At 36.3% G+C, this 20,946-nt stretch overlaps 1 long non-coding RNA gene across 1 annotated transcript; it reads left to right on the top strand.

Moving 5' to 3' along the window:
* The first annotated feature begins 17,951 nt into the window (after nucleotides 1-17,951).
* Nucleotides 17,952-20,526, top strand: LOC121247846. The gene is made up of 3 exons (XR_005937296.1): nucleotides 17,952-18,232; nucleotides 18,492-18,571; nucleotides 20,426-20,526. It is a non-coding gene; the product is annotated as an uncharacterized LOC121247846 (long non-coding RNA).
* Nucleotides 20,527-20,946: the final 420 nt, after the last annotated feature.

Raw genomic sequence — 20,946 nt, 5'->3', positions numbered from 1 at the left:
AAGCGATAAGACAAAAGAAGTAAAGGTTCACGCACTCTATTTCTCTCACTGTACATTTACTGGTACTATATATTTGTCACAACAAGAGACAATCCCAACCGCCAGTTCAAGTCAACAACTGACAAGATTGAATAAATTAGGAAATTAAGATTGAAACTGGAACATTAATCCTGAGAGGTAGGCTAAGCTAGCTCTCTCGATCTTTACGCCTACGGCTGCTGATTAAATAGAGAAAATGACATAGCTAGTTCAATTTGCATGTCCCTTTCTAGGAATAATATTACGTATATGATCTCATGCATGCATTTATATATATATATATATAAAATTAACGTTTATCTTGTTAGGCCTAAGTATCGATCGTGTCATGATCAACGTCGACTGTCGATTAGTTCATGTAGAGAAAGAAAGACACGATTGATTCACTTCACTCGGATGTGTCATATCTCGTCTTTAATTGACTAATTATTCAATTAAAGCCATCAAATGAAGCACGCATGTTATGGCAGACAAATCCACTTATACATTCAGAGAATAATTACTTTTCACTATACCCTACCTAGCTTTTAAAATGAAATGAAAGAGTCTAGTACTTTACGTAATGCATGCATGCATGGAAACTAGCTTGCTAGGTAATCATTTTCTGTTGACCCTCTTGTCATTAATTTACCAGCTAGCTAGGTAACTACCATCATACCCTAATCAATCTTCATCAGTGCTTTGCTCATTGACACAATATTAATGAAAGGTTTTTTTTTTTTTTTTTTTTTTTTTTTTTTGACATCTATTAATGAAAGTTCATGGTACATGAAGAACTCCAATTTGAAAATTACATGCACGTACATTAATTGGACATTTCATTAATTTATATGATTTATATAAATTAAGATATAATTTATATGATTTATATGATTGAATTTGACAAAATAATCATCGATTATTCTGAAAAGTAATGTAGATTATATAAGAAACCTAGTACTATTACTAATATTATATCATTTGATTCTTAGTAGGTTGAGACGCTAATGGGCTGATTTTACTTTGGCATATTTGTTGTCTTTTATGGGTCTTTTCTGCTTAACAAATGGGTTGAGCCTTTGAATGGTTTGATTAAACTTTTGGGATTGACCATTTTTTATCGGTTAAGTCATTTAATGAATTCTAATGGGAGAAGTCTTTAATCCAAATTAAGCACAGCCTATCCATTAAATAATTTCTTGGGCCCATAACGGTCTCATCCTCTCTCTTTCCTCTCTCAATTCTCTGGGACAGAATAGAGGTTTTCCTTCCTACCTTCGTGTAGGGGGTTTTAGTTTTCTTTGCTTCATCAGTTGAGTGGTGATATTTGATGGCTGAGGACTTGAGTCAGCTATATGAGAAGATGTCTCTTACTACGGAAGAGAGAGACAACAAAAGTGTTAGTAGAGACAAAACTGTTAGAAGAGGTGATCATCAGAGGGGAGCAACATTTAATTATCAAGTTGTTTACTGAGAGACATTTTAATAGAGAGAAGTTCAAACAGACTATGAGACGTATCTGGAGACCTGTGAAGAGCATCAAATTTTGTGAGTTAACATCAGTACTGATCCTGGCTGAATTTGAGGAGACTCGCGACAAAGCATGGGTACAACGCGATGGACCCTGGTCTTCGATAAACAGTTGGTGTTGACTAAAGAGTTTGAGGGCTAGTTGCAGGTGCACAAAATTAAAATGGCAGAGGCTGCTTTCTGGGTTCAAATACACAATTTACCTCTAATGGCTTATAATGAGTATGTGGGGGGACTAATTGGGGATTCGATGGGAAGGATCATTGAGGTTGATCTAGAGCAGGATGATCTAACTTGGGGAGAATTTATGTGAGTTAGGATTAGCTTGGATATTACGAAACCTTTGTTGTGGCATAAGAAGGTTGCTTTGGGTTCTCAAAGTGACTGCTGGGTTTCATTCACCTATGAGCATCTGCCGGATTTCTATTACCAGTGTGGTTGTCTGGGCCATGGCCATCGAAATTGTGCAGCATGAAAGTCATGATTTGCGTCTCAGGCTTCAGAGAATTTCCCTAATAGGCAATGGTTGAGAGCAGCTCCACCTACTGGATGGGGTGGTGGTATATGATCAATAGTGCAGAGGGATCATGTGTGGGAGTCGCATCGGATTGAACAGAATCGGCGAGAAAAATGATCATGCAGTGGAATTGGAGGGGATGCCAACGAGGGAAACTAACTCAACGAAAAAGATGGATGATGGGAATCAGTTTCTTAATGTCCCTAGCTCTTCTGAATCTTCGATAGTTGGGGGTATGAATAAGGTTATCCCAAAGGTGACGGTTACAAAAGAGGTGGGAATTGTCGAGGAATTAGGGGGTTTGAATAAAAGAGATGAAATGGGGACTAACAGTCAAGTCCCTAGCGATGTCGTTTTGGCTGACATTGGGCCAAATATGAGCAAAGGTGATGGCCCAAGTTCCTCAGCTCTAATTCAGTCTCATGGGCTGAATGTTAAGAAAATCATAAAAAACCAAAGCCCACTTCAGTGACCATTGGGGGATCAAGAGAAGCAACGGTCAAGAACCTGAGGAAAAGGGAAGCACCAGTGCTAGAGAAGGAGGATTAGAAGGCTATGAAGGTCTCCTTACACTTACCTAAGGGTTTGTTAGAGGGGAGTGAGAAGAATGTATAGACGGTGGCTGTAAGTCAGCCCCGCCAGGAACCATGAAGCTTTTAAGCTCGAATTCTCGTAGACATGGGAACCCACGAGGAATTCGTACCCTTCATGATATGATCAGGAAGGAAGATCCCGAAGTTGTCTACTTATAGGAGACAAAGGTGACATCCAGAATAATGGACAGGTACAAATTTCATTTGGGTTTTGTTAATTGCTTAACAGTGGATTGTAGGGAGTGGTGGTTTAGTGCTAATGTGTAAAGAGGAAATTGATTTGCATGTTCTTAGTTACTCTAGTCACCACGTTCATGCTATGATTAAGCATGATTTTGATAGAAACAAAGATTGCAAAGAGGAAAGAGCCTTTTACATTTGTTTTAAATGACTGTGAGCTGAAGGATCTGGGATTTGCTGGCACTTGTTATACCTGGTGCAATAAAAGAGAGGCTAATGACAAAATTTGTGAGAGGTTAGACAGGTTTTTAGCAAATGCTAAGTGGGTTGATTTGTTTTCTGCTACTAATGTTCAGCATGGGTCTGGTTCTTACTCAGATCATGTGCCTATTTGGTTGGAGACAAATGGTGCTTTTCGAAATAGAAGAGGAAAAAGGATGTTCAGGTTTGAGACTATGTGGGTGGGTAATACAGATTATGAGCAGATAATAGAGGACACTTGGCAAGGGGAGTCTAGTAGCAATTACATGGCTGATGCAATGCATAAGATCAAAAATTGCAGTGGTAGGTTAGCTTCTTGGAACCGAAAGACTTTTGGTATGGTTCGTAAGAAGTTAACACAAGCACATTTGAAGCTACAGACGCTTCAGGCAGAGGATCCTACTTGTGAGAAGATTGGGTAGCATAATGATGTAAGGGAAGAGGTCCAGTTATGGTTGGAAAGGGAAGAACTCATATGGAAGCAGAGGTCAAAAGTGTTGTGGCTGCATAGTGGTGATCAGAACACTAAGTATTTTCACTCCAAAGCTTCTCAAAGAAAGAAGAAAAGTTTTATTCAGATGTTGCAAGATGAAGAAGGTAAATGGAAAGAAAGTTCACAAATGGATAGATTAATTAGAGATTACTTTAAATCTCTATTTACGTCCTCTTCTGAGAGGGGCTCAATGGAGGTATTGGATGGGGTGGAGCAAAGGGTAACTAGTGAGATGAATGCAGAATAGGGAAGGGATTTACAGCTGAGGAAGTGACTATAACTTTGAAGCAAATGCATACAAACAAAGCCCCAGGTCCATATGGTATGTCCCCAATATTTTTTCAAAAATATTAGCATATTATTAAAGGCACTGACTATTGTTGTGTTAGAGGTCCTTAATACAGGTGTGTTCCCCACTGATTTAAATCATACTCTTTTAGTTTTGATTCTCAAGAAAAAAATCTCCTATAATTGTTTCTGACTTTAGGCCCATTAGCTTGTGTAATGTCATTTACAAGCTAATCTGCAAAGTTATTACTAATAGACTAAAAGTAGTATTGCCCTCTATTATTTCTGCCACTCAAAGTGCTTTTGTGCCTGGAAGGTTAATGACTGATAATGTACTAGTGGCATATGAGTTAGTGCACCATCTAAAACAAAGGAGAAAGGGGAAAAAGTTGTTTATGTCACTAAAATTATATATGTCTAAGGCCTATGACAGGGTAGAGTGAGATTTTTTAGAAAGCATTTTGTTGAAGCTGGGTTTTGCTAGTGGTTTGGTTGGACTAATAATGAACTGTGTTACTTTTGTGTCTTTCTTTGTGATGGTTAATGGTGTGCCTACTGACCCAATATTTCTTTTTAGAGGAATAAGGCAAGGAGATCCATTGTCTCCTTACATTTTCCTTTTATGCACTGACGGTTTGATTGGATTATTGAAGGATGCTGAGTTGAGATAATATGTTCATGGTGTAAGAGTCTGCAGGGGCACCTCGAGTGAATCATCTGCTGTTTGTAGATGATTTTATTATTTTTTGCAATGTAGATGTGAATACTTGTGCTGATATTCAGCTGCTATTAGACAAATGTGAGCTAGCATCTGGTCAGAAGATTAACAAGGAGAAGACAACCATGGTATTTAGTACTAATATCACAACATCAATTAAGCAGGATATTACGTCTATGTGGGGTGGTAACTCAATTGAACAATATGAGAAGTATTTAGGTTTACCTCCTATTGTGGGAAAGGCTAAGTCTGTTGCTTTTGCAGAAGTCAGATGTAGGGTATGGAGAAAGTTACAATGTTGGAAGGAGAAACTATTGTCTCAAGGAGGCAGAGAAATTTTGTTAAAAGGTATGGCTTTATCCATACCAGCTTATGCTATGTGTTGTTTTAAGTTGTTTGTCAACTTATGCAAGGACTTGGAAAGGATGATGACTCGGTTTTGGTGGGGACAAAATCCAAATGAGAGAAAGATCCACTAGGTAAAATGGGAGCAAATGTGTGAGTCAAAATATAGGGGTGGTTTGAGATTTAGGGACATAAGAGTGTTTAATACTGCCTTGTTAGCTAAGCAGGCCTAGAGGGTACTAAAGAATAAGGACACTCTACTTCACAAACTATATAAGGCAAGATGTTTCCCACATAATTCTTTCTTTGACTCAAAGTTAGGGCACAACCTATCTTATGCTTGGAAGGGAATTTGGGAAGCTAGAACTTTTTTTATGAGAGGTTATCAATGGAGGATTGTTGATGGGGCTACAACCAGAATTTGGGAGGATATATAAGTTCCTGGGCGTCAAGCTTTGAGTTGGAAAGGGTTGTTAGGGAGGATCGTGATTATACAGCGAGGGCGGCTTCACTTATTGACAATGATTCGAGATGATGGAATGTTGAAAGAGTTAGAGCCCTCTTCAATCCAAGAATAGCTTCTGGTATTTTGAAGATTCTTTTAAGCCCTGGGCAGCATGTTGATGTGTGGATATGGAGGCATGAAAGGAATGGCAATTTTAGTTAGAAGTGCTTATAAGTATTTTCGATCACTTACTTTACAAGAGACTGCAAAGAGTTCAACTGCTAGGGAGGATCAGTAGCTGTGGAAACATATATGGAAAATGAGGGTCCCTAATAAAGTTAGAATCATTGCATGGAGAGCTTGTAGAGAGGGTTTACCTTCAAAACAGAATTTGTGCATAAGGAAAATAATGGACAATACATGTTGTGATTTTTGCAACTATCATATTAAGGATATAGCTCATGCAGTTCTACATTGCCTTGATGTAAACGATACTTGGTTGAGTTTTATGCTTACTATGAGGGAGTTAACTGAAGTCATGACTGTAAAATGTGCGGCAAAGTTTCTATCGTGGAAAGGGGATTAGGATTTGCTTGATAGGTTTTTCCTTATGGCATGGGCTTTTTGGTATAGGCGCAATAAGATGGCCATTGAACATATTAAGTTTGAACCTTTGCAAGTTGTTAACCATGCTTTAAATTTGCAATGTTCTCTTAATGTCCATAGAGTTGATCCATCTCTTAAGGTGGATAACATGTGTTGTTGGAATGCTCTTCCTTGGTTTTTTCAAGCTAAATGTAGATGGTGCAATATTTTTTGACATTCGCAAAGTTGGTGTTGGTGTTGGTGCTGTTGTAAGGGATGAAAAGGGGAATGTGGTTTTGGCAGTCAGCAAGATAGAGCATGAAGTACTGGAACCTTAATTTGTGGAGTTGTTGGCTATGTTTCATGGTTCGCAGGTTAGTACTCAATTGGGTATATCAAAGCTTATATTGGAGAGTGATAGTCTGCTTATGGTTGAAGCTTTACAAGCAAGGGAGGACTCTTTATCGGCTCTGGGTAATCTGTTGCAGGATGTGAAGATAATGCTAAGGAATTTTGATGATTTTCAGGTCCAGCATGTGTTGAGGATGGGAAATCAAGTTACTCACCAATTGGCAAGATATGCTTGGAAAGTAGCAGGTGTGGATGGGCTCTGTCCCAATGTGTGCTTCTCAATCTATTTGGTTGGATCAATTTCATTTGTAATCTGGTTTTTCTCCATTAATGAAAATTTCCTTTTACAAAATATATATATATATATAAATATCTTAGGCCTTTAGCCCATTAGATATAGGCCCACTTGTTCCATAAAATGTTAAGTGGGTTTTACCAACTTATTGAGTCCAATTAAAATCATTTGCCAACTATATTGAATTTTGGGCCCGTGACCTATCCAGTATAATCCAATAAACCTCAATTAGGCTTCCCTAAATTATTGGTCTGTTAAATACCCATCCAAAATTATCTACTAAACAACATGCTTTAAAATAAGCTGTGGACATATAGGTTCAATAACGGGTTATTAACAAACCTCAATAGACGTAGAGTCCATGAATTTATCTAATATGATTCAATAAACCTAATTTAAAGAATGAAATTTAAAGAAACAAAGGGAACAAAAAAAGGGAAAAAAGCAAGACGAAACAAGGTTGAAAGGGTCATGCTAAAACACTGAACTCCAATTCCATTTCAATTTTGATTCCAACTTTGCTCTAATGTTAAAGACCCAATCGTTGGTCCAAAAGCCCGATGATTGTTGGATATTAATTTGGTTAAATCTTTAACCCTTGGGATCATACAAAGTACCAAGATATTTTAATCTCATACAAAGTACCAAGATATTTTAATCCAGCCTATAGGTGATCTCCTCCTTGACTTGAACCTATGACGTAGTCCTGCTCTAATACCAATTGTTAAAAACCTAACCATTGATTTAAAAACTCTAGGACTATTGAATATTAATTTGGTTAAACTTTTAGCCTTTAGGATCATAACATCTCATTGGGGTTTTGGTTTTTGAAAAGTCTCAGTTAGGGTTAAAGTACCATGTCAAATAGAATTTGCAGTGATGACTCTGAACTCCCTCGTATTGGTGCATTTTCTACTTTTGTTTCTATTTTTGGATTGTCCATTATCTTGTTGACTTTTAATTTCTATGACATTTTTTCTTTGAAATTTCTTCTCTTTTGTGACTAACCGACTCAAACATTGAGAGAGAAGAACTGAATTGTAGTTGGCATTAACTCCAAGTCTTCGGAGGTTAGAGCTTTGTATTCCAACTCACTTGGCAGTAATGAGTTCTCTTTACAAGACTAATCTATATATATGCAAATAAAAAAAATTATATATATATATATAGAGAGAGAGAGAGAGAGAGAGAGAGAGAGAGAAATGTTGAAGAAATGAAAAACAAGTTGATGAATGTGATGAGTGTGCTGAAGGTGAAAAACATATAGATGAATTGAGAGAAATGCTTGAGGCGTACACTGATGAAGAGAAGAAAAGAAGCTCATGTTCTCATTAAGTTGTTTCTGCTCTATACAAAATATTATATATAGAACATGTACATAAAGCATAATTGTCAAAAATAGAAAAGGAGCAAAAGGGACCAATTCTGTCCATTGTACATAAAATAATGTTTTTTGTCTGCTTTACTCTTGGCCAACTTTATCAAATGGCTGCTGTGTCATGCTCCCACTATCATCCTTTGTTTCATCTGTTCTGATGACAGCAGGTGCACTACCATGATGTGCATTGTTTAATGCCTCACTTATTCCTTGGACAACAACTTTATGCTGCGAGTTTTGGACAGCAGCTCTATGCTGCAAACCTTGGACAACAGCTACATGCTGCTGGTTTATTGATGAACTTTGTGAAGAGAGAGGATTGTATGCATTATATGATGGAACATCTGTTATGTGACAACGTAAGAACAAGAACATATTAGATTCTCGCGTGTAAGCTCCAACATTTCCTCTCTCTTCCTTCCATGAAGAGTATTAATGATGTTCATTTGGATAGTGAGATGAGATAAGATATTGATTTTAGATGAAAATTGAAAGTTAAATAAAATATTGTTAAAAAATTATTTTTTAATATTATTATTGTTTCAAAATTTAAAAAAATTAAATTATTTACTATATTTTATATAAAAATTTAAAAAAATTATAATGATAAGATAAAATAATATAAGATGAAACCGTTTCTATTTCGAAATAAAATTTAATTTACCAACAAAAATATGTTATAACTTTTTATGCAAGAGAGCTTATGATGCGAGGAAACGATGAATGCAGGGTGGCCATGTAGCCCGTAATTAATTCGAGCCTTTTTCTTGTCAGAAGGAGAAGGTTCCATGAAATATCAAAAAGCTGATCCCATCCATACGGTTCGTCTGTACGTTCAGAATTGTATATAAGCAATAAATAACGACTAACCGACCACATTAAAAATCAATAGTTATGAAAGATGTAATGGTTAAAGTCCACTCTAGCACTGTTCACCCGAAATGTTCCGACCCCAAAAACGCTATACCGACCCAATTTTTCAGAATTTCGAAACAATTATTTCCGGACTCAATAAATTAGCCGATTAACCAAACTGGAAATTTTTGAAAATGAAGAGATTAACCGATTTTTATTTTCTTATTATTAGTTTTTTAAGGATTGCCCAAATCTGAATTTAAGAAATATCCAAAATCTGAATTTATGAAATTTCCCGACCAGATTTATTTAAAGGGGGAAGAAATATTCTTGAAGTTCAAAACTCTCCAAAAGATCATGTTGAAGAAAACTCTCGGAATCCCCAAGTTTAGGTACCATTGCAATATTAAAACGCAGCACGATTATTTGTATTCTTTTATTTTTATGTAAAAAACCTATTACTTTCGCCTTTTAAGAAAAGGAAAATTAACCCAAAAAGAAAATGAACCCAAAGTATCTTGAAAATGGCTCTGGATGCCTCACGAGTCTAGAAATCTTTGGCAAGATGGCAGAAATAGTAGCCTTTAGATGCGACTGCAAGAGTGCTGCAAGGGAGAGAATCATTGAGAGATACGATGGGGAGAGTGATTGAGAGTTGCAAGCCTACGATGGAGAGTGAGAGGAATCGAGTAAGTGCAGTGAGCCGTCGAGCAAGAGAGAGAAGAGTTATTGGTATTGGGTATAGGGTAAAAGCACTTGAGTTTTTATATGAAATCAAGTATAGGGTATTACCCATTTTATAAAAAAAAAAAAAAAAACGATTAATTGATTCCTATTTTACATCTAACAGGTCAGGTCAGGTCAAAAAATCATCCGGGTCTAGTGGACAACTTTTTTGAACAGCCCTAGTCTACTCTCTCTCCTACTCTCATTATTTATTGTTGTTGTTGTTGTTGTGATGTCTGCATTGATGTTGCTTTCTCACATTGAATATTAACAGAGTTAGCAATTCCAATTACGGTTGAAAATCGAACTTGTAAACTGTATTGATAGGTTTTTAAGAGGTTGGTATCGATTGAAATTGGTCGATAGGGAGAGAGAACCGGTTAGAATCCGACGATCAATACTAATTGGTTTGATGGTTTGGAGTCAGTTTTTGAGAATCCATTATATGATTTCAAAACAAGAATTCACAAGTTCACAACAAATCAACTCCAAGAATCTATTATATGATTTCAAAGGAAAAGTTGAAATGGCATCACCTGAAAGACTTTTGTAAAGGAGAAGGAAGATTTTGCCATGGGCGACGATGGGAGCGTTTGTAAGGGACTGGGCTCCATTGGCTACAAAAAGGAGAGTCGAGAGAGGTCTGAGAGTTGCAACTAATTCCGTAGCCTGTTATGTATTTTTTGGGTTGCAAGAGAAGAACAAAAAACAAGAGAAAGAAACAAGATTTGAATTTAAGAATCACATGGATGGATTTTATTTCGAAGAAAAATTGAATCTCCGAGAATTACAATTTACAAGTTTCTTCTGATATCTATTTATGTCTTCTTGGTGACTTTTATACAACCACATACACGAATCATTTGTCTAAGAATACAAGCATTCACAAGTTTATTCACAATTACCACTAGTCTCAAACGCACCGCTTCACTAATCTTCCAACTTACCGTTTTGTCTACTTTTCTTACGTACTTCTCTTTCTCGACAACATTTTCTCTGATCTTCCATGTCACTTCTGATCTCCTTCTACACTTTACTTCCCTTCCTAACATAGTCGATTCTATCTTTCTTTGAACACAGAGCAGAGAGAGAGAGAGAGAGAGAGAGATGACATAGTGAAGTGTGAGGGAGAAGAGAAATGAGGAAGAGGGGATGGGGACACTAAGCCCTAACCCAAAACGATGTCGTTTGGTGTGTTAAACCAAATGGCGTTGTTTGGTATTATTTTTTTTTTCTAAACCGTAGGTGTAAAACAACGTTGTTCCACTCACTTAGGTGAAACAACATCGTTTTACATTAGATATATTAGATATATATATATATATTATATAAGTAGGTACGGTGGTTCAAACCAGGACGTCGGTTTCTACCATCTTCTACTGCCGGTCGACCGGTTCTCCATTGGTTTCAATCGATTCCGGACTCTGACAGCTAGTTTCAATCGGCAATGGTCAGTTCCATAGATTTCTGTATAGCCCTAAGTCAAATGGAAAATTGAAAAATTTCAGAAATATTAAGGGTTGGTTTGGGTGGTAGGGTGATCATAGATCGTCTGAGATAGTTTCTTACAGATGGATATACTCTCCATCCAAATGCTCACAACTTATTTCATTTGAAATAACCTCACTTTTTTCATCTTAACTTTTATTATTATTATTTGATCACTACAATAACAATCCAAACATTGATGGGACCTACTGCTTTTTTAGTTTCCTATAAGAAAGTTAGACATATCTCAACCTACTGCATACATCTTAACACATCTCAATAGGACCTACCAAACCCACTCAAACATCTTAAATCACTACTATTCACAAATAAACTCAGATCATATGAGATATTCTTTGCATCCAAAAGGAGCCTAATTGTACCATTTGTAAGATAAGAAATGATATTTGCAATCTTAGGATGTCTAACTTTTATGATTTTTTTTTATTAAAAGTGAATAAATTTAATATTTACATAAAAAAATTATTATCTTAATGGTGTACCTCATTTTTTTCAAAGGGAGTGTATGAACTTGCACATTATATCTAGCATTCCTTTTATAATATTAGAATAGGAAGAAAAAGGTAGTCTTGATCCTTGTATTTCTTTTTCTTTTTCTTTTTCTATTTCCCCGAGACTCAGGGCTGTACAAATAGCCCATCAACCCGACCCGACCTCTAATTTCTGAAAATTATGCAGTTTTAACCAACCTGAAGTGAAAAGCACGGAAGCATAACAATTCAGTTTTGGTTCTAGATTAGTTCAGATCGATTCAGTTAATAGCCGATAACCGAGGAGGAAAGGATTGTTAAGTGAAAATAATAATAGAAAATGGATAATGTTGATCAATTCGAGATGATAAATCTCCAAAGATTATACTGGGCAAAAATTCTCTGCCCTTTTTTTATTATTCCTCAAATATTTAAAAATAGCAAAACCAACTGAGTGGAAAAATAATTGCCTAAATACAAGGAATCAAAACAACCCAAAAATACTGATAACATGACCACCTTAGTCCTATGATCAAGGTTTACTCCTAAGACTCAATCACCAAACCAACTGATTTGTTTATTTGCTTACAAACCCAATTAGACTCAACTTCAACTTAATGGACTTGGACTCATAACAAGATAACCAACTAGACTTAAAAATAAATGGACCTCGTGGGCCACTAGGCCATGAGGTTGGCCCGTAACATTCCCTTCCCCTTATAGGACCTTGCCCACAAGGTTAGTAAATTCAATTTGTAACTTGTGATAATTGGCCCACAATGCTTCTTCATCAAGCAAACCTCTCCACTTCATGAGCACTTCAACTCTTGCCCTATTCCTTCACCAAACCATGTGGTGTTGCAAGATCAATTCTGGTTTCGACTTACACATTCTGTTCGTTGCAATCCGTGGCAAGGTAGATGAATGGACGTTGCACTGCTGAAGATGCCTCTTCAAACACAAAGTGTGGAACATGGGATGAACCCTAGAATCAGCTCAGAGCTCCAATCGGTAAGCCACTGAACCATTTCTCTCTAAAATCTTTTATGGACCATAAAATCTTAGAGAGAGTTTCTAATTGTGTATATGCACTATTGAGTGTTGTTGGTATGGTTGTAAGCATAGAAAAACAAAATCCCCAATTTAAAATGCTCTATTTGATGCATATCCGCATATTGTTTCATGCGTGCTTGGGCTAATTGTAAATTATGTTGTAGGAACTTTATTAGCTAATCTCTGGTATGCAATGCCTCCTCTACTGCTTGAACCTTTGTTGTCCCTAGGGAATAGGGTAAAAGTTTTTAGGGTGGGTAGCCATAGACAGCTTCAGATGGCATCATCTTGATGGAGGAGTGAAGATTAGTATTGTACCACCACTCTGCCAAAGATAACCATTTATTCGAGTCCCTTGGCTTATTCCTTGTAAAGCTTCGTAGGTACTACTCGACACATTTATTTACTATCTCATTTTGACAATCAGACTGGGGATGATATGCTAAACTAAACAGCAATGAAGTCCCTTGAAGTTTAAATAGCTCCATCCAAAAAAGATTAGTAAAAGTAGGATCTCGGTCCATAACAATTGGTGAAGGCATCCCATGTAATTTAAACACATTATCCATACAAATATGAGCTATCTTAGAAGCTATATGAGGATGGGATAGTGACATGAAATGCGCATTCATGTCATCTATCATTTTCTTTCACGTCACGTCATGTCACAAGTTTGGAGTTTGTCACAAAAAATAGTATGTTCAAGTTAGTTGAATCTTTTATGTTTATCACGATTCCAAGTACTACAATGGGGTAATATCCTTGTAGATCTTCATTCTTCACGCTGGAGTATCTAAACTGGCATGAAATTCCCTCGGTTGACAAAGTATCGTCAACAAGCTTTGAATAGAGCCTAAGTAACTGGTTGCCAGAGAGAAGTTAGGCACCAACGCTAATGGTGCCAACCAAAGTTCACATTCATGTTATACGCACTCATGCAGGTGCAGATACCTATCACGAGATGTGCACATTACATACTCGTAGTGGGTGCAGCTACCCGTGGTGCGATGCTTATGTTAATGCACTTACAACTAGTGCAAATACATGTGATATGATGCGGTATTGATATGAGCACACGGCTCAAGGGGACCTGTGTAGCATACATAGTTCATGTTTAATCAAGTAGTTAAAATGGGAACAATATTCCAAGTTCATGTTCAGTTTCAAGTTCAATTCAGATTCAGTTCACGTCATGTTCAGTTTTCATGTCATGTTATTTCACGTACAGTACAAGTTCACATAATTTTAAGTCATGTCAGCACATTTCATGCTATTTGCTAAGTTACATCACGTTATTCATCTTCACGTTAACATTTGTGTCTTTTACTGTCATGCATGCAACTTTATATTGTTAGTTTAAGTTATTTGTAATAACCCGCTAAAAATTCAATGGTGGAATTTCTATTGGTTTTAGGAACTCTGTGAAAACTCCGAAAACCTGACAAATCTAATAAGTTTTAATTTGTCAGCATAGTTAGTGTTACCACTCATTACGGTGCCAGAAGCACAATTTTATTTATTTATGGTTGTTAGAAGTGTTAGAATGAGATATGGTCCACGCCATTGGACTCAAAAGAATATTTAGGATTTTATGGTGCAATAAATCCATTTTTTATTTTCAGACCAAACGTTTGTTCGAAAATACATTTTGATTATTTCGAGACACTTTGGAGTTGAATTTTAATAAGCGATTTGTGCTCTAAAGTTAGTATGATTATTTAGGATTTTACAGTGTAAAGTTTATTTTTTACTTTTCGAAGTGAATAGTTGTCTCGATAGTAGCATCTAAGAGTAGTACTTTCAAAATCATAGTGTGGAATGTCCAAATTATGTTAGAGAGGTTTTATTTGAACACTTGAAAAGATCTAAACCACACTTGATGAATAGTATTGGACACTTGGCACCAAGAGAAACCATGAGATGGAAAAAGTGAAAGAAATCAAGTTTTGTGATCATGCCACCTAAGCAAAACACTATTCCATCCAACCATCCATTTTGTGTCAAACCAAAGAGGATTTCAACCCTAGTGAAACTCAAATCCCACAAGTTTGGTTGAAACCAAAACACTAAACGGTTTGCCCAAACCCTAAATGAACCTGATTTTACCTTAATGTTTAATCACTTGATTAAATCACTTACACAAGCTATTAACTACTCAAATTTATGTTATGACATCATTATTTATCCTTTTAAACCTTGTATATTTTATTGGGTCAAGAAAAATTTAGATTTTGGCTTGATAGCAACCCAATCCCTTGCTCATTAAGGCCCACGAAATTGAACCACCAAAGCAAGGCTTGTGGAGGAAGTTTCCCTTGCCATGGTTGACCAAATACTGCCCAAAGCAGCCTCAAGTTGTACTTGATTTGAAGGCCAAGACCACCTCACCACCACCCTTCACAAGGAAGCTTCCTTGGCTGAAAACCATTCATTATTGGCCACAGTTTTGCCCCTTATTTTCGCTGACACAACCATCATTCAAGTGTCACTCAAAGCCCTCCTTTCACCCCCTCAGAAGTGAAAAAGGTGTATTAAGTACCTTCCCACTTCATTTCATCACTTTCCAACTCTTTTCTTGGAGAGCAAACTAGAGATCCTCTTGGACAACTTTCCTGAGTCACTTTGCTCACCATTTGGAAGTTTTTGTAAGTATTTTCTCACAAACTTCTCTTCACAAGAGTTGTTCCTCTTTGAGTCTAGCTTTTGTGTTTATCTCTTATGTTGATTTTAGTAGTCATTTGATTGGTTAAAAGTTGGTTTAAGCATGGAATGGTTAATCTAGGCGATAAATTGGACAGTGTACGATATTTTGATGATTTTGACCAAGTTATTTGTAAGCTCTTGGTCTGATAATTTTTTTAGTATAGTTAACATGCTTACATGCTTGGTTGATGTTTTTTTTTTTTTCAAACTTATATCTTCAAATTTTTATAAATTTTTGGGGTATGGTTTTCCAATATTTTAGATTTTGGAGGTAGGTTTATAAACTAACCAAGAAACTATTTTCCATATTTTTATGGAAAAATAATAATTTTAGATTGGTGTGAAAGAGGATTTTATATTTTTTGAGAATTTTTGTAGAATCTCAAGCTTTTTAGCAGTTAAAAAAATTTTGTCAATATGTATTTTTTAAATTTATTTCCTCAGGCCAAAAGGGGCCATGGCCCCCTCAGGTCTCTATGTAGGTCCCCCAATGCCTTCACTAATAGAATTAGCTCTCCGTCTCACTGTCTCTACTTCTCTTGGACACCAGCAAGTCAAACCATTGTAGTAGCGCCGACCATCTCAATAAACAAGCCAAAACAGTGAGCTCTCCTCCATATTTTCTCTCTCTTCTTGATTTCTCCCTTGAGCTCCCCCTCCACTATGTTCAGAAAGTTCTTCCTCACTCTCTCACTCTTCTTCTCAATCATGGCCTCAACACCACTTGAAACTCTAGCAAGCGACGTCCCTCAAGATTTTTAACATCACACGAAACAAGTAATTATCCGCCCAAGTTTGGTTTTTCTTTCTCTATCTATCGGTTTCTCTCTCTAACCCTTGTATTTGTCTCTTGTCCAATGCCTTTTATACGACAGGACTACCAGTTACAGACTTACATTCCAAACGTTCTTGTGACCTCTGTCTTATTTAAATAAGAGACTTTTGATATCAACAGTCCATTTGGTCTCTAAACATGAAGAATTGTAGAGACCGAGTGACTGATAGGATAAGACGTGCACATGCCTACACCTTGCCTTCAGTACAATCCCATAATCATTTCCCTAGTGAGGGTCTCTCAGGTGGCGTTGTGCCATACTTCTAATGCCATACTATATGGCATGCAGTGTCTATATTCTAACTTCCCTAGGCTACTTCAAATATGACCTCTCTTATGGCATAGGCCTTAGGTACAACACATGATGCCCTCTAAGTACCCCCGGTTACCTCGGAGAGCTCCCATATCTGGATCGGGCTTTTACTCACCTTTGTTAAGTCAGCACATCCTTTGCTCGTCTGGTATCGGATGAAACTTCTTTTGTCAACCTGTGTTGTCCCGCATCTACCAAACCCTCTCAACGTGCTGGTCACCTTACTCCTTGTCCATCTACACGTTACCCACTCAATTGCCACCTTATCATCAGTATTTTTCCCGCAAGAGGGGATCCCTTCCCTTGGTTCGGTGCAGTCCTGATAATATATGTAAAAAATTTAGGTTTTAACCCCTAAATGTTTTGTTGTTTGTTTGCTATAAACTTTCCAATATTTATATTTTGATCCCTAAAGTTTCAATACATGCAATTTGACCCCAAATCTTTCAAAATTTGTATTGTAGACCTAATTTTAGAAGCTTTTAATTTATGTTCTTCTTTTCTTAGTTTACTTATCTTACACACATTAATTTACAGTTATGCATATCTGAACATAGAATTTCTATTTTGGACGAACTTCTAAAGTCCACTTTCAACATTGAACTTCAACTTCAACTTGTTATTTCAGCATTTAACTAAGATGGTCATCTTCACATACATGATTGGCGCTAATGCATTTTTATTTTACATCTTGATCCCACTTTCAACCTGGTGGCTGGAACACTAGCTTTTTCTCATACCCTTATGAATTTTCATTTCTTGCTTTAATCCTTAGACCCATTTAATCTCCTTATTTGTATTTTTAGTCTTTGAACCTAATTCTACACCCTTTAATTTCATCATTCCTTGACCTCATTCTTCACTTATTTCTCCCTATCCATCACCTTTGTTCTCTATTAAAACAGCATTCTAAGAAACTTGCATGACAAAGTCCAGAATCTAGCTCAAGACTTCATGGGCCAAAACTCCTATATGTGGGTTCACAAAAATTTTCATCAACACAATAACATGCAAGCCTCAATCGTTACTCTCCTACCCCCACATGAGATTTTATAGGTAAGACCATCACCATTCTTAAGTGTTGCAAGTACAAGCTCATATCTCAAGTTCTTCCAAAACATATCGCATAAAACTTAATGCATGCATGATCAGTCTTGCATGTTGATTTTGGTTCATTTTCTTCAAATCAAACATGCATGACAAATGCTCGTGCTTTAGAACCTCATGCTTACACATGCATGCACCATACTTCAACTTTATGCTCTTGCCAAAATGCTTACTGCTAAATCTCTACACTTTCCCTTCAACACTACATTCTTAGGCACAATTTCTACTCAATATCAACACTACACTTTCCCTGCCGCCGTCGACCCACCGTCACAGCCCACCTCCACCGTCGCCAACCAACCCAACCAAGACCCTCCCTCTCGGCTTCTCTCTCTCATACAGATCTTGCTCTCTCTTCTCTCTCGGATTCTTAGTGCCCGCCGCATCCGTAGCCGCCACACCACCTCCAGCTACCAGCATAGCTACCCCCCAAACAATCCATAGCCCCTCCACTGAAGCTCTCCCTCTCTCTCACCGTCGATCTGCTCTCCCCCTCACGGATCTCGCTCAAGCTCCTATACCCACCGTGTGCCGCCTTCCTCCACAACACAGCACCACAGAAACCGCAACCCATTGTATTTCATAATCTAGAGATTTCCAAAATAGAGGCTTGTTGTGCCCAAAGCTTCTATCTTTTCCGTAGTTTGATTCTGTTGTAAAAAAAGTATTGTCTTTGTTTGGTTTCTGAGAAAATTAAATTTAAAAAATTGGAACTCTTGCAAGATTTTACTTTTGATTCCTCAAGCGTTTTTTGGTAACGAAAATAAGACGATGAAAGACTTGGATTTGGTTGGATTAAGTGTTGTATATAACTAAGTTTGGGTTTAAGTAAGTAAATTTAGTTTTGTTGTTGTTGCTGCAAATTAGAGAATTTTGAAATACAGAAATAGAAGGTTTTGTTCATATATGCTTTTGGGTTGTAGTAATAATGGCTAAAGATAGACCCAATTGGGAGGGATTGCTCAAATGGAGAGGGAGCTCATGCTTAAGTGTACGAGGGAAAGTAAGTTTAAAGCTTTTCTTGAATTGGATTCTTCGTAGTTATTTGGTCTGGAGAATTTGACCTCTGGGCAATGCCTTTCCTCAGGCTGAGCAGCTTTGTTCTTCTTTCAGAGACATATAATTTAGATCTGCAAAATACTTGCATAGGTTTTGTGAAACGAATCATTTCTCTCTTATTTTCTGTCGTTTACTGCATATGCACATTTAGGTAATCAGTGGATTTTAAGTAATCACAAAATAGATTTCTATTATCTTGGTAATGTTTAGAAGGTGCTGTTAATAGTTCAATCTGTTTTGGTATTTTGAATTCCTTATTTTGAAGGGAGTGGTTACACTTTTATTGAATTGTGCTTTAGTAATCACTCAGAAATCAATAAATTGCAAGTGTGTATGGTTAAGCGGCAAGTACCTGCTCACTATCTAGATATTGGTTATTGGGTTCTCTTCAGATGCAAAAACCAGACTGTTGCTATCAAAATGATTCATAAAGGATAAACTCTAAAGGACATTGCCAAGAGAGAAGCACAATTTGCAAAATTCCTAGGCTGTTATGTTGTTGGAAGTGCTGGAAGTAAAGAAAAGGTACCTTACTATTTTACGAGTAATTTTCTGTTCTCTTGTCCTTTATTTGGTGGCTGCCATGTAGATTTATTCCAAATCGTTGATGTAGATATGTGACAACGGTATTGCTTAGGCAGAATGATAAATTCATTAAAATTGCCTTCTTTTATGGCAAAGTTATAATGAAGGATTGTGAAGTATCTTGAACAAGTATAAGGAAACTCATATGTTTGCTTATGGATATATAGATTTTTAATGGTGGAAGTGCTCTTGATTTTACCTTCTTTAACTACCTGAACTATCACAAGAATTTTTTTCTATTATATCATTTGCCTCTGTTTTTTAGAATTTTAAAATATTTGCCAAGTAAATTCTTATCAAACATGGATTTCATGGAACTTTAGCATTCCCTAGTTTTCGTAGTTGTTGCTTGCTGCATGGCTTTGCTTGTGTGGACACATAATTGCTGCCACGTGTCCCTCAATTCTCTTCGTCAATGTTATTTCATTGATTATCATATTGTTATCATATTTATTTATTCTTTTAATTTTTTCTGAATGATGCTATATATACCACAACTTTTATTATAATCACTTGGGTTGTATCTAATTTGTTTCTTATTTGTTTATTTCTTCTGCCTCAAAATTTTCAGTCTTTTTTGCTATTTTTATTTCTAGGCCTCTTCATTTTTTTTTATTTGGTTTTGTGATACGGATCCTTTTATAACAATGAACAAAAACAGATCACTGAATACTTTTATAACATAAATGGTTTAGTTCTTGACCCTTAGCATACATAGAACTGAAAATGATGAAAAAGGAATAGCATTAAGCTCCTAATTGATCTCTTGAAATAACCATCTTCGATGTTCTTTCAAGGTTTTCATAGCATAGGGACACTTTTTCGCATTCTAAGGGTCAAAGACCTTATACATATTTTGTTCCTTGCTGTGAAGAAATATTCTTTTATTTATGTATTCTTATTTTAATATTGTTCTGTTGTATTATAAAGTGGTTCTCATTTGTGAGCTCTCCATATTTGATTGGCTTCAGTATTCTTATTTCATCATTTGTCGAGAGTTGAAGAGTAAAAAATGAGTTTTTTTTTTAAGAACTTCACTTTTTTCTGTGTTATTTAATAACAATATATCTTAAAAAAGGATTTATGTACAAGACAATGAATTTAAATTAAACTAAGTTTGTTCACATCTGGTTAGTCTTTTCGATACAAGCAATTCAAGGACTTATTACAAGTCCTATTGGCATGCACCCTAACTTTACGACTTTTTATACAGGTAATGCAAATGGAGATGAAAGGAAGATTGTGGCAACTTTATAGAGATTTTTTATATCTACTCTGGCATGCATACTTGTTGATGGGTAACTCTTATCTTGATGAATAGGTATTTATATGTTTGTTCGATAAAGATGTAATTTACCTTATATGGCTTGCTATGGTTACCTAGAACAAATGGAAGATAGAACTTATATATGGCAAACAATGTAGTTTGATTGACGTAATTATGATCAGGAATTAGTTGGTATTTAGTCTTAACACAAATCTTCATTTTCAAATTCAGGCCCTATGATATGGCAGCCATCAAATGTAATGGGAGGGAAGGGGAGATAATTTTGGATGTGTGAATGAGTATTAAACTAGCTTATTGACTGTGAGGGTGATTAAGTGTCTTATTATATAAGGTAGCCAGTTTGAATGATGGTTGTTAGTTTTCTGAATGGAGAATCACGATTAATTTTATTTACTTTTATACTTTTATGTACTTTTATGTTTCTTTTTTTTTTTTTGATAAAAAGA

The sequence above is a fragment of the Juglans microcarpa x Juglans regia genome, chromosome 1S, assembly GCF_004785595.1.
Source record: "Juglans microcarpa x Juglans regia isolate MS1-56 chromosome 1S, Jm3101_v1.0, whole genome shotgun sequence".
NCBI classification, from domain to species: Eukaryota; Viridiplantae; Streptophyta; class Magnoliopsida; order Fagales; family Juglandaceae; genus Juglans; species Juglans microcarpa x Juglans regia.
The sequence above is the reverse complement of the archived record's forward strand: the minus strand, read 5'-3'. Positions and strand labels throughout refer to the sequence as shown.